Source organism: Alligator sinensis, unplaced genomic scaffold (assembly GCF_000455745.1).
Source record: "Alligator sinensis unplaced genomic scaffold, ASM45574v1 scaffold86_1, whole genome shotgun sequence".
Taxonomy (NCBI): Eukaryota; Metazoa; Chordata; order Crocodylia; family Alligatoridae; genus Alligator; species Alligator sinensis.
The window spans coordinates 373,971-383,766 of NW_005841971.1; the positions used below are offsets into that span (position 1 = coordinate 373,971).

The 9,796-nt window shown below is 44.2% G+C and overlaps 1 protein-coding gene across 14 annotated transcripts in view; it reads right to left on the reverse strand.

Annotated features, from left to right (window-relative positions):
* PDE1C (phosphodiesterase 1C) overlaps window positions 1-9,796 on the reverse strand; it is a 306,544-nt gene that overhangs the window by 60,760 nt on the left and 235,988 nt on the right. The gene's annotated exons all lie outside the window — the stretch shown is intronic.

A 9,796-nucleotide genomic window follows, 5' to 3' on the forward strand; every position in this document is an offset into this window, starting at 1 on the left:
CTTGGAGTCAATAATGACTCCGAGATCCCTTTCCGCCTCTGTGCTTTCAAGAAGGGAACTCCCCAGCCTGTATGTATGCTGTGGATTCCTTAAATCCACAGTTCCCTTCCAATCTCTAGGGGAGGGACGTAGAAACAGCATATAAGGCTCTGTGTGAAGCCTTTCTCTGCCTTTTGTGAGCTGTCTGTCTCGAAGCAACAGCGTGTCAAATGTACCGGCTGCAGTGGCTGACTTCCAAGTCAGTCTCTTGCTAGTCTCTCCTCTTGGAAAGGATTGGATACACCTTACTAATTACCCTTGCCTAGAATCTCTCTACTTATCCCTATCCAACCCATTCCTTTCAACTTATTCTTCTGCCCAAATCCTCTTATTTGTTCTTGTTATTCCCCCCGAGCCCCCTCCCCCTCCCCACACACACACACACACTTTTTAAAAAGAAAGCTGTGTTTTCCCTGGAAGTGTGTCATCCATCACTGTTCAGGAAAGCACATATATTACACATAAACACATATAAAACAGATAGAAGATATATTACACACACAGTATAATAAACAGATAGAAGATATATTACAGCTAGAAAGTATATTACACCCACACAAATTTTCCAGCACAGCAAACATTATGAAGCATGCTGGAAAGGCAGGTACCAGGTCTTTTGGCAGGGGAGGGAGAGGGACTAGAGGAGGTAGGGGGAGAGCTGCAAGTCCCCACCCTCCCATCCAAACATAGATGCACCCTCTTTCCTGGCAGCGATAAGTCTTCTACTGCCAGTGGGAGCAAGGAGGTGGGAGCAATACCTATCACTACACCTATACCACCTCCACTAACATGAGAAATAGCCAGCAGCACCAGCATGACAGTCTCCTCCACCCTAATTTCGGCTCCCAGCATGAGCCTCCTAGTGCCAGAGGAGAAGCTGGATCTGGAAGCAGGGGAGCTGAGTGCTATAGCCAGAGAAATTCTAGAGAAGGAGGAGGAATATAAGTTTGTGCTCCACACCCCTCATCGTTATATCCAGTAGATTTATGAAGTGAAGTTTGTAGGCTTGCCTATAAAAGGTATTTTGTAAATTCCCTTTGAGGATCAGAATTAAGAGATTGGAGAGAGAGTGGTTTTCTTGTGAGAAATGTGCCACCACTAGTAATTGGGTGTTCTTGTCTTTAATAGATGTCCGGTGTGCATTCATTCTGGTGCACAGTCGTTGTTTGGTCTCTCCTACGTATTTTCTATCAGGTTATTTGATACACTGGATGAGATGCATAACATTTCTAGAGGTGTAACTGTAAGATCGAGGAATGGTGATGGTTCTCTTGTGGAGTGTAGTAATTGTGGGGGTACTGGAGATATGTTGGCAGGTTTTGCATTTCTTGTCATGTCATGGTCTGGATCCAATCAGCGTGTTTTGGGGCTGTAGAAAGTTTGCTTCTGATGATGAGGTTAACAAGGTTCGGTGCTTGTTTGAATTTACAAAACACTTTTCATAGATGAGCCTATGAATTTTACTTCAACAACCTCCTTGATACAAAAACTCATGGAGTCAATATAGACATTGGATTTATGACACACTATAACCTGCCTGACATCTGACTCCCCAGGTACCTCTCCACTTTTACCTGCTTCATCCCCTCCCCTTGCAGCCTGTTTCTAACCCCCCGACACCTCAATTTCACATTTTCACTGACTCACTTTCTTGCCTGAATACCAGCCTCTGGCTTCTTTACTATTCATTCCATTTTGGAAGAATGCACACACACACACCAACTGCAGATGCTTCCTCAGCCTGATGAAGGGTTTTTAAACCCCAAAGCTTGCCAAAATATATTTCTCCAACTATTCAGATAGTCTAATAAAATATATCATGTCTACTCAAAAATCCTTGCCTGCCTGTTCCTTAGAACAACATGGCTACAACCAGAAATCCAGTTAACATACACAAGTGACATGAGTTTTGCTTTCAACAGTGTGAGGTATACTTTCACAAAAGCCCCTACACCTATCTCCTTGAAACCTGGCAGACTTCATGCCCTTAGAAGGGGCTACCATCCCTGCTGCTTTCATCCAATTCCACAAAAAAATGACAGTTATAGATATTTTAGTGATTCCCCATTATAGTCTATGGCCATGTGACCAAATCACACCAAATCAGTGCCAAATCAATTCGGGACAGTGATCCGAATCACCAAATCACTGTCCCCTGAATTGGCTGAGTCTGAATCAAATACTGGCTGCTTCACACAGGCCTAATGTTTATCTTAACTTTTGTGGTCTGGCTATGGTACATTTTTATGGTGTAGTTTTATGATACACTCTGCTAGTTTGATTTCATTATGGAGTCATAAAGCATCTTAGAATATTAGTCAGTTAATCTGTGTTTACAGCTACTTCTTTAATTCACCAAAGAAGTTCAGAGCAGCTGAAATTTACCCTTTTGTTCTCCAAACTCCCTCAACCCATTTTTTACTGAATTGGAACTCCTGAACCAATTAATAGGTTTGCTTGTAAAATCTCTGAGTACCCATTTAATATTTAAAGAGTAAGTTCAGAGAGTTTTTGGAGGATGTGCCATATTTTTCTTACATGATAAGGATTTGCATTTTTAACACTGAGACAGATCTATCTACTAAAAATGACCACCAGTAAAAGTTAGCTAGATAATGAAGGCAAGTACAAAGCACAGATAGTAAATACTGTGCTGCATGTCAACCTTATTCTTGAAATCATTGGAAGCTGCATTGTTTAAAGACATAGCGAATTTGGTCATGAGAGTATTAGGAAGGGTGAAAGTATTAATATATGCATGTCTGCATCACAGTATAAAAATAGGACTGATTTATTTTACAAACTGTTGGTTACTCTTGATCCTATAACTCTCTTATATCATCCCTAACTGTATAAATTACACTTCCTTCATGCACCCATTGAATGCCAATGAAGTACATATTGCAGTACTTTACCAGTTACCAATCATCTATATTGGTTATGCCACCACCAGATTGGGCCAATAGCTGTGAAATAGCCCTGAAATACACAAATCTTCAATACTATGCACAGTGCACCATTTTAATGGCTGGGCCTGGTTGGTGTTTTACTTCTTTTTGCTCTTACAAGCACTTACTTGCAAGAAGTAAGTGGTATGCAAAGCCAGGAATTGGCTCTCCAAGAGACTGTACTAGGCATTACATTCTTTTCATCAAGTATGTTCTTGTTCCTGATTTTCCCTGGAGCCTGCATATTTTATTCAGTCATTAACTCATGTTTGAATGAGGAATATAATAGCAAATTATGGTTCTGTACTTAAATAAACAGCAAAAAGAGAAGGGACTTTGTTTTATAATGAGGTGGCTTAAATTATATTTCAAAACTCCTATTCTAAAAGCAATAGCACAGAGGCCCATCTTTTATTCCTTGTTATGTGCAGAATGAATTGTAATTCATTTTAATGGCTTGAAGAAATCACAATAAGCTACTGAAATGTCCTAATAACCAACCTTCATAAGCAAAAAAGAACCTTGATGCTACTTATTAATATATCTTCATTCTTGTTTAATATAATGTGTATGTGAAATAGATAGGTTTTCACTCCCCCCTCAGTGATGACTGTTATGCAGATTCACAGATTTACAGATTCACAGAAGTTTAAGGCTGGACACGACCTCATGAGATCATCAGGTCCAACCCCCATGCTCTGGGCAGGAAAGACTACTGACATCAAATAAACCCCAGCAAGGAGTGCATCCAGTCTCCTTTTGAAGAGCTTCAGGGTAGGTACCTGCACCACCCCCACTGGGAGTCTATTCCAGAGTCTGGTTGCATGAACTGTGAAGAAGTTTTTCCTTATATCCAGTCTGAAATCTTCTTCTAGGAGTTTATGACTGTTGCTCCTGGTTTTCCACTGGGGCACTTTGGTGAATAGTTGTTTGCCTAGCCCCTAATGATCTCGCCTGATATATTTGTAAGCTGCCACCAAATCCCCGCAAAGTCTTCTCTTTTCTAGGCTGAACAATTCCATATCTGTCAGCCTTTCCTCATCTGGTTTGCTCTACAGGCTTCTAATCCTATGAGGGGCTCTTCTCTGGACTCTCTCAAGCTTCTCCACATCCTTCTTGAAGTGTGGCACCCAGAACTGGATGCAGTACTCCAGCTGTGGCCTCACCAATTCTGAGTAGATTGGGAGAATAATTTCCTTGGTTTTGCTTGAGATGCATCGTTTGATGTCAGCCTTTCCTCATCTGGTTTGCTCTACAGGCTTCTAATCCTATGAGGGGCTCTTCTCTGGACTCTCTCAAGCTTCTCCACATCCTTCTTGAAGTGTGGCACCCAGAACTGGATGCAGTACTCCAGCTGTGGCCTCACCAATTCTGAGTAGATTGGGAGAATAATTTCCTTGGTTTTGCTTGAGATGCATCGTTTGATGCATGCCAGTGTATTGTTTGCTCTGCTAACTGTAGCATCACACTGGTGGCTCATATTCATTTTATGGTCAGTTATGACCGCCAGGTCTCTTTCAGACATGATGCTAGCTAGCGTAGCACCACCAAGCCTGTAAGTTTGTTGCGGATTTTTCCTCCCCAGATGGAGCACTTTACACTTCTCAGTGTTGAATAGCATCTGGTTCTGGTCCACCCATCTAACTAATCTGTCTAGGTCTGCCTGGATCATCAGCCTTCCCCAAGGCATGGCCGCACTTCCCCACAGCTTAGTGTCATCGGCAAACTTTGCTAGCATACTTTTCAGCCCCACATCCAGATCATTGATGATGATGTTGAAAAGCAGTGGTCCAAGTACAAAACCCTGGGGGACCCCACTGGCTACCATCCACCAGGTTGACACAGATCCATCTATTAATATTCTCTGGGTCCGACCCTGCAGCCAGTTTCCCACCCATTTGACCATAGAATTGTTGAGAACCATAGTCCCCTAATTTTACCTTGAGAGCCTCATGGGACACCAAATCAAAGGCCTTCCTAAAGTCCAAGTAAATGACGTTGAACTCATCATTTTAATCTTTATCCTTATACTCTGAGATGATGTGGGCCAGGCCCCTAGGCTAGGTACTGACAATCAAAAAGCCTGAGCCAGAATCTATCTATGTTACACAGTTTTCTGTAAGTAGCGTAGTGTAGATTGGTAGCAAACAGAATACACATTCATCCTTTGGTGAGGGGGTATGCAGGCTGCAAGCACTCTTTGAAAACTCTTGGAGCTCTGGTGTAGTGCCCGAAGACTGGAAGAAGGCCAATGTGGTGCCTATCTTCAAGAAAGGGAGGAAAGTGGATCAGGCTAACTATAGGCCCATCAGCCTGACTTCTATCCCGGGGAAGATCTTAGAAAAGTTTATTAAAGAGGCCATCCTTAATGGACTGGCCGACGTCAACATCTTAAGGGATAGCCAGCACAGGTTTGTTGCGGGTAGGTCTTGCTTGACCAATCTCATTTCCTTCTACGACCAGGTGACCTATCACCTGGACAACAGAGAAGAGATTGATGTCATATATCTTGACTTCAAAAAAGCCTTCGATCTGGTGTCCCATGATCGCCTCTTGGAGAAACTGGCCAATTGTCGCCTTGGGGCCTCCACGATCCGCTGGCTGGAAAATTCGCTCCGGGGTCAGACCCAGAGGGTAGTAATCGATGGAAGTCACTCATCGTGGTGTCCTGTGACCAGTGGGGTCCCCCAAGGCTCTGTCCTTGGACCCATACTGTTCAACATCTTCATTAATGATGTGAACACTGGAGTCAGAAGCGGACTGGCCAAGTTCACCAATGACACCAAACTTTGGGGCAAAGCATCCACACCAGAAGACAGGCAGGTTATCCAGGCTGACCTGGACAGGCTCAGCAAGTGGGCGGACGAGAATCTGATGGTGTTCAACGCCGATAAATGCAAGGTTCTCCACCTTGGGAAAAAAAACCCGCAGCATCCTTATAGGCTCGGCAGTGCTATGTTGGCTAGCACTATGGAAGAAAGAGACTTGGGGGTCATAATTGACCACAAGATGAACACGAGCCTGCAATGCGATGCGGCGGCTAGTAAAGCGACCAAAACGCTGGCTTGCATCCATAGATGCTTCTCAAGCAAATCCCGGGACGTCATTCTCCCCCTGTACTCGGCCTTAGTGAGGCCGCAGCTGGAGTACTGTGTCCAGTTTTGGGCTCCACAATTCAAAAAGGATGTGGAGAAGCTTGAGAGAGTCCAGAGAAGAGCCACGCGCATGATCAGAGGTCAGGGAAGCAGACCCTACGATGACAGGCTGAGAGCCCTGGGGCTCTTTAGCCTGAAAAAGCGCAGGCTCAGGGGTGATCTGATGGCCACCTACAAGTTTATCAGGGGTGACCACCAGCATCTGGGGGAACGTTTGTTCACCAGAGCGCCCCAAGGGATGACGAGGTCGAATGGTCACAAACTACTTCAAGACCGTTTCAGGCTGGACATAAGGAAGAACTTCTTTACTGTCCGAGCCCCCAAGGTCTGGAACAGCCTGCCACCGGAGGTGGTTCAAGCGCCTTCATTGAACACCTTCAAGATGAAACTGGATGCTTATCTTGCTGGGATCATGCCGCCCAGCATGCCCCGCGGGCTCCTCAGGCTGCTGGATACTGCCAAGCCCCTGGACCACCCCTGATTGGCTACTGGGCACAGGCAACCATGCCCCCAACCTCGTACTGCATCATCTATGAGCCACTGGCATCTCTCAGGCACAGACAAGCAGTGGGAATGGGGAAGGGAGGCATCTGTTTTTCTGTGTATGAGCCCCAGCACCTGGGCACCCACATCTCTAAGCCATGCCCCTGCACCCCATCAGGAAGCACCCCACAGTGTACACACAGTCCTGACAGAGCCCAGGAAACCCCTGTGCTCAGGCACAGCCCATGGAGCCTGACTGGGTGGCTGGACTCAGGCAAGTACCTGACCTACCACTGCCTGCCTGTGGCTGACAAATGATGCAGCAGTGGGAGGAGGCATGCTCACCTGGGCCTGGCAACCTGGTAGGGCTCTATGGGCCTGCACCTGAGCACAGGGGCTCTCCTGGGCTCTGTGTCAGGTGCACATGTACATTGTGGGAAGCTTCATGACGGAGCACAGGGACATGGCTCAGGGACGCAAGTGCCCAGGTACTGAGGTTCATGCATGGGAAAACAGATGCCACCCTTCCCCATTCCTGCTGCCTGCCTGTGGCTGACAGCTGGCCAGAGGTAGGAGCAGGACTGTGGAACGCATCTGTGCTGACTTGGCTCTATGACAGCTTGGGGGTAAAGCACACTGGGCACTCAGATGGAGCAGCTGAGAGCAGGGCAAGTGCTAGTGCCCCTCCTTATGAGAGGGGGCAGTAGGGGCCCATATAGGAGCCTGGCATGCTGGTGGACAGTGAACTAACTAAAATCAATAAGGGAGCTGGTATTGAAGTTAGATCCACCAGTCTAATCTAATTTAATTAAGTCTGAGTGCACCTTGATCCAGGTCTATCTTAGACCAGGTTATGCCATTTTTAGACCAGCCTGTATGTACTGAATTTCTGTTCTGTTATGGGCGTAGACCATTTTCTAATCACTTAGGCTGGTAAAAGTGTAGTTAATATCTGTACCTGGCTGAAGAGAGTATTTTCACTTTATGTCAAAAACAGCACCCAGGAAATTACTAGTCAGAGAACAATTTCTCTAAAGCCTGCTGCACAGAAGCAAAATCATTTGATCATTGGCTTTTATCCAATATGTTCTGAAGCCATAATTTCTTTTCCTGTGAGCCAAAGGACAAAAATAAGAGGATGTCGCTACATTAATCAACTGCAAGAGACAGTGATGACAACAAAGGCCAATCTCCAATCAAACAAGCCTCCTACAGCCTCAGACAAAAAGGAAAAAGCTTTAAAATCTTTTCGTATTTCAGTTGAGACACAACAATCTTGGTTAGATGTTCTTTGAAATTTGCTGGGCTCCCTCACTGTGCTCAGAGGACTGGCTTTCAGATGTGAATCCCCTCTGACTGGTTTGCTTCCAAGCATTTTCTTTACAAAATGAAGTGACAGACAAGAGACTTTGTCTTTCTTTTGAGGAAATCTTTGCTGTTAAATTGCTTCATTATCATAGAAAAATTACATCCTGTGAAGTCTTCACTCTGCATTTCTCAAAACATTTCACCAACAAAAATGCTCATCTGCTGTGTTTGTTGCATCCACAGTGACCTTTCATATAGGAACAAAACACCTTTTGGAGTGATTTAGTTGAGTCTTACCTGATACTGCAAACAAACTGAGCCACTGGGACAACTTTTCAGAGTTATGTCCCTAAAACAGAAATTTATTTCACAAATGATGGATTCCTTTTATTTGTTGAAAGCGATGGCTGCCTGCTGTAGATAATAGCACAATTTGGAATTCATGAGGTACTTACTTCTACAAAGAAGTGCGGTAATTACCATTCAGTGGAACTATTTGTTAAAGCTATAAATCAGATGAGCAAATGAATAGGAACAGAATATTTCTCTGAAAATCTAGCCTTGGACTTTGCAAGGACTCTTGCCTCTACACATACTGGAGAAATGTAAGAGTTTTTTTATTTAATAAAGGAGACATTATATAAAGACATTAAGCCACTGCCAGTGTGTGCAGCCGACTGGGAAATGAAAACTTTATAATGTTAGAGCACAAGATTTATAGAAAGAATGTGCCTATTAATGTCAATGGGATGTAGTAAACTGCACAAATTAAATATGAGGATAAATAGCACAGAACTAAATAAATCTGTCTCTGTGTATTGATTGAATGCCTTTTCATGAGCTGTAATTGTGTTGGTAACAGTTTAATTCATCATTAATTTTGCAATGATTTGCACAGAGGACACGGTCACAAGGGTTGCTTTAGCTGAGGACGCATTCTGACCTACCAATTCAAAGGAACATAAAGGAGAAGGAATAAGCAAAGTCCTTCCTCTTATAGGAATTGGGAATGTGGGAACTCCTTCAGGGAATGTGGCCTCTGCTCTCTGCTAATGCCTCTGCAGAAAAAGGTACCTGAAAAGGGGTGTGCCAAGGGCTCCATGCACAAGCCAGCAGAGTTTTGGCTATGCTGTGCCCTCTTACAGAGCTGTGTACCCCCATAAGAGTTTTAATTGAGCTGCATATCTTCCCATGATTCCCACCTCCTACCTGGTCCTTTTACTGGCCATCCATCAGTCCTAATGTGTCTACAGAACTGTATTGTCCTCAGTAGTAGCATACTGCCCCTGCACAGGTATCTATTTTCAATGGTAAAACCACATATCCCTTCTCGGCATCTGATGAATTGAATGCCTGCTTACAAAAGCTTATGCATCTCTGAGTTAATTTTAGAGATGTCATTAGTCATGTTATTCTCAAGTCAAGCAGAAGGCAGGGTGGTTTAGCACTTACAGACTATGTGCTGCCATTAGTAAGGGGTGAACATTAGCAGGTTAGAAGTCCGGGCTGGTTTTGGATAAGAGCCTGTTCATTTCATGTTCCTACCTGAACTATCCAAACTTCAAGACTTAGGGAAAATTGAGGTGACAGTAGTTAAAAAATGGCTTTACGTGCTTGCCTGAAAGACAATGCAACAAAACATCTGTACGAGAGGTGGCTCTGAGCCACGGATATGGATCTGAACATCTCCAAAGTGCAGGGATTTTTGGATCTAGTTTTTTGTTTGTCCTTTTACAGATGGGGATGCAGCTGTGAAATTTCATCCTTTGACATTTTTTCATTCATGTTAAAACCTCTGCCTTTCCCTATCTTTAATGCTGTCACCTTTACTGATTTGATCTTTCTCTTTTTGTGGGGGGTGGG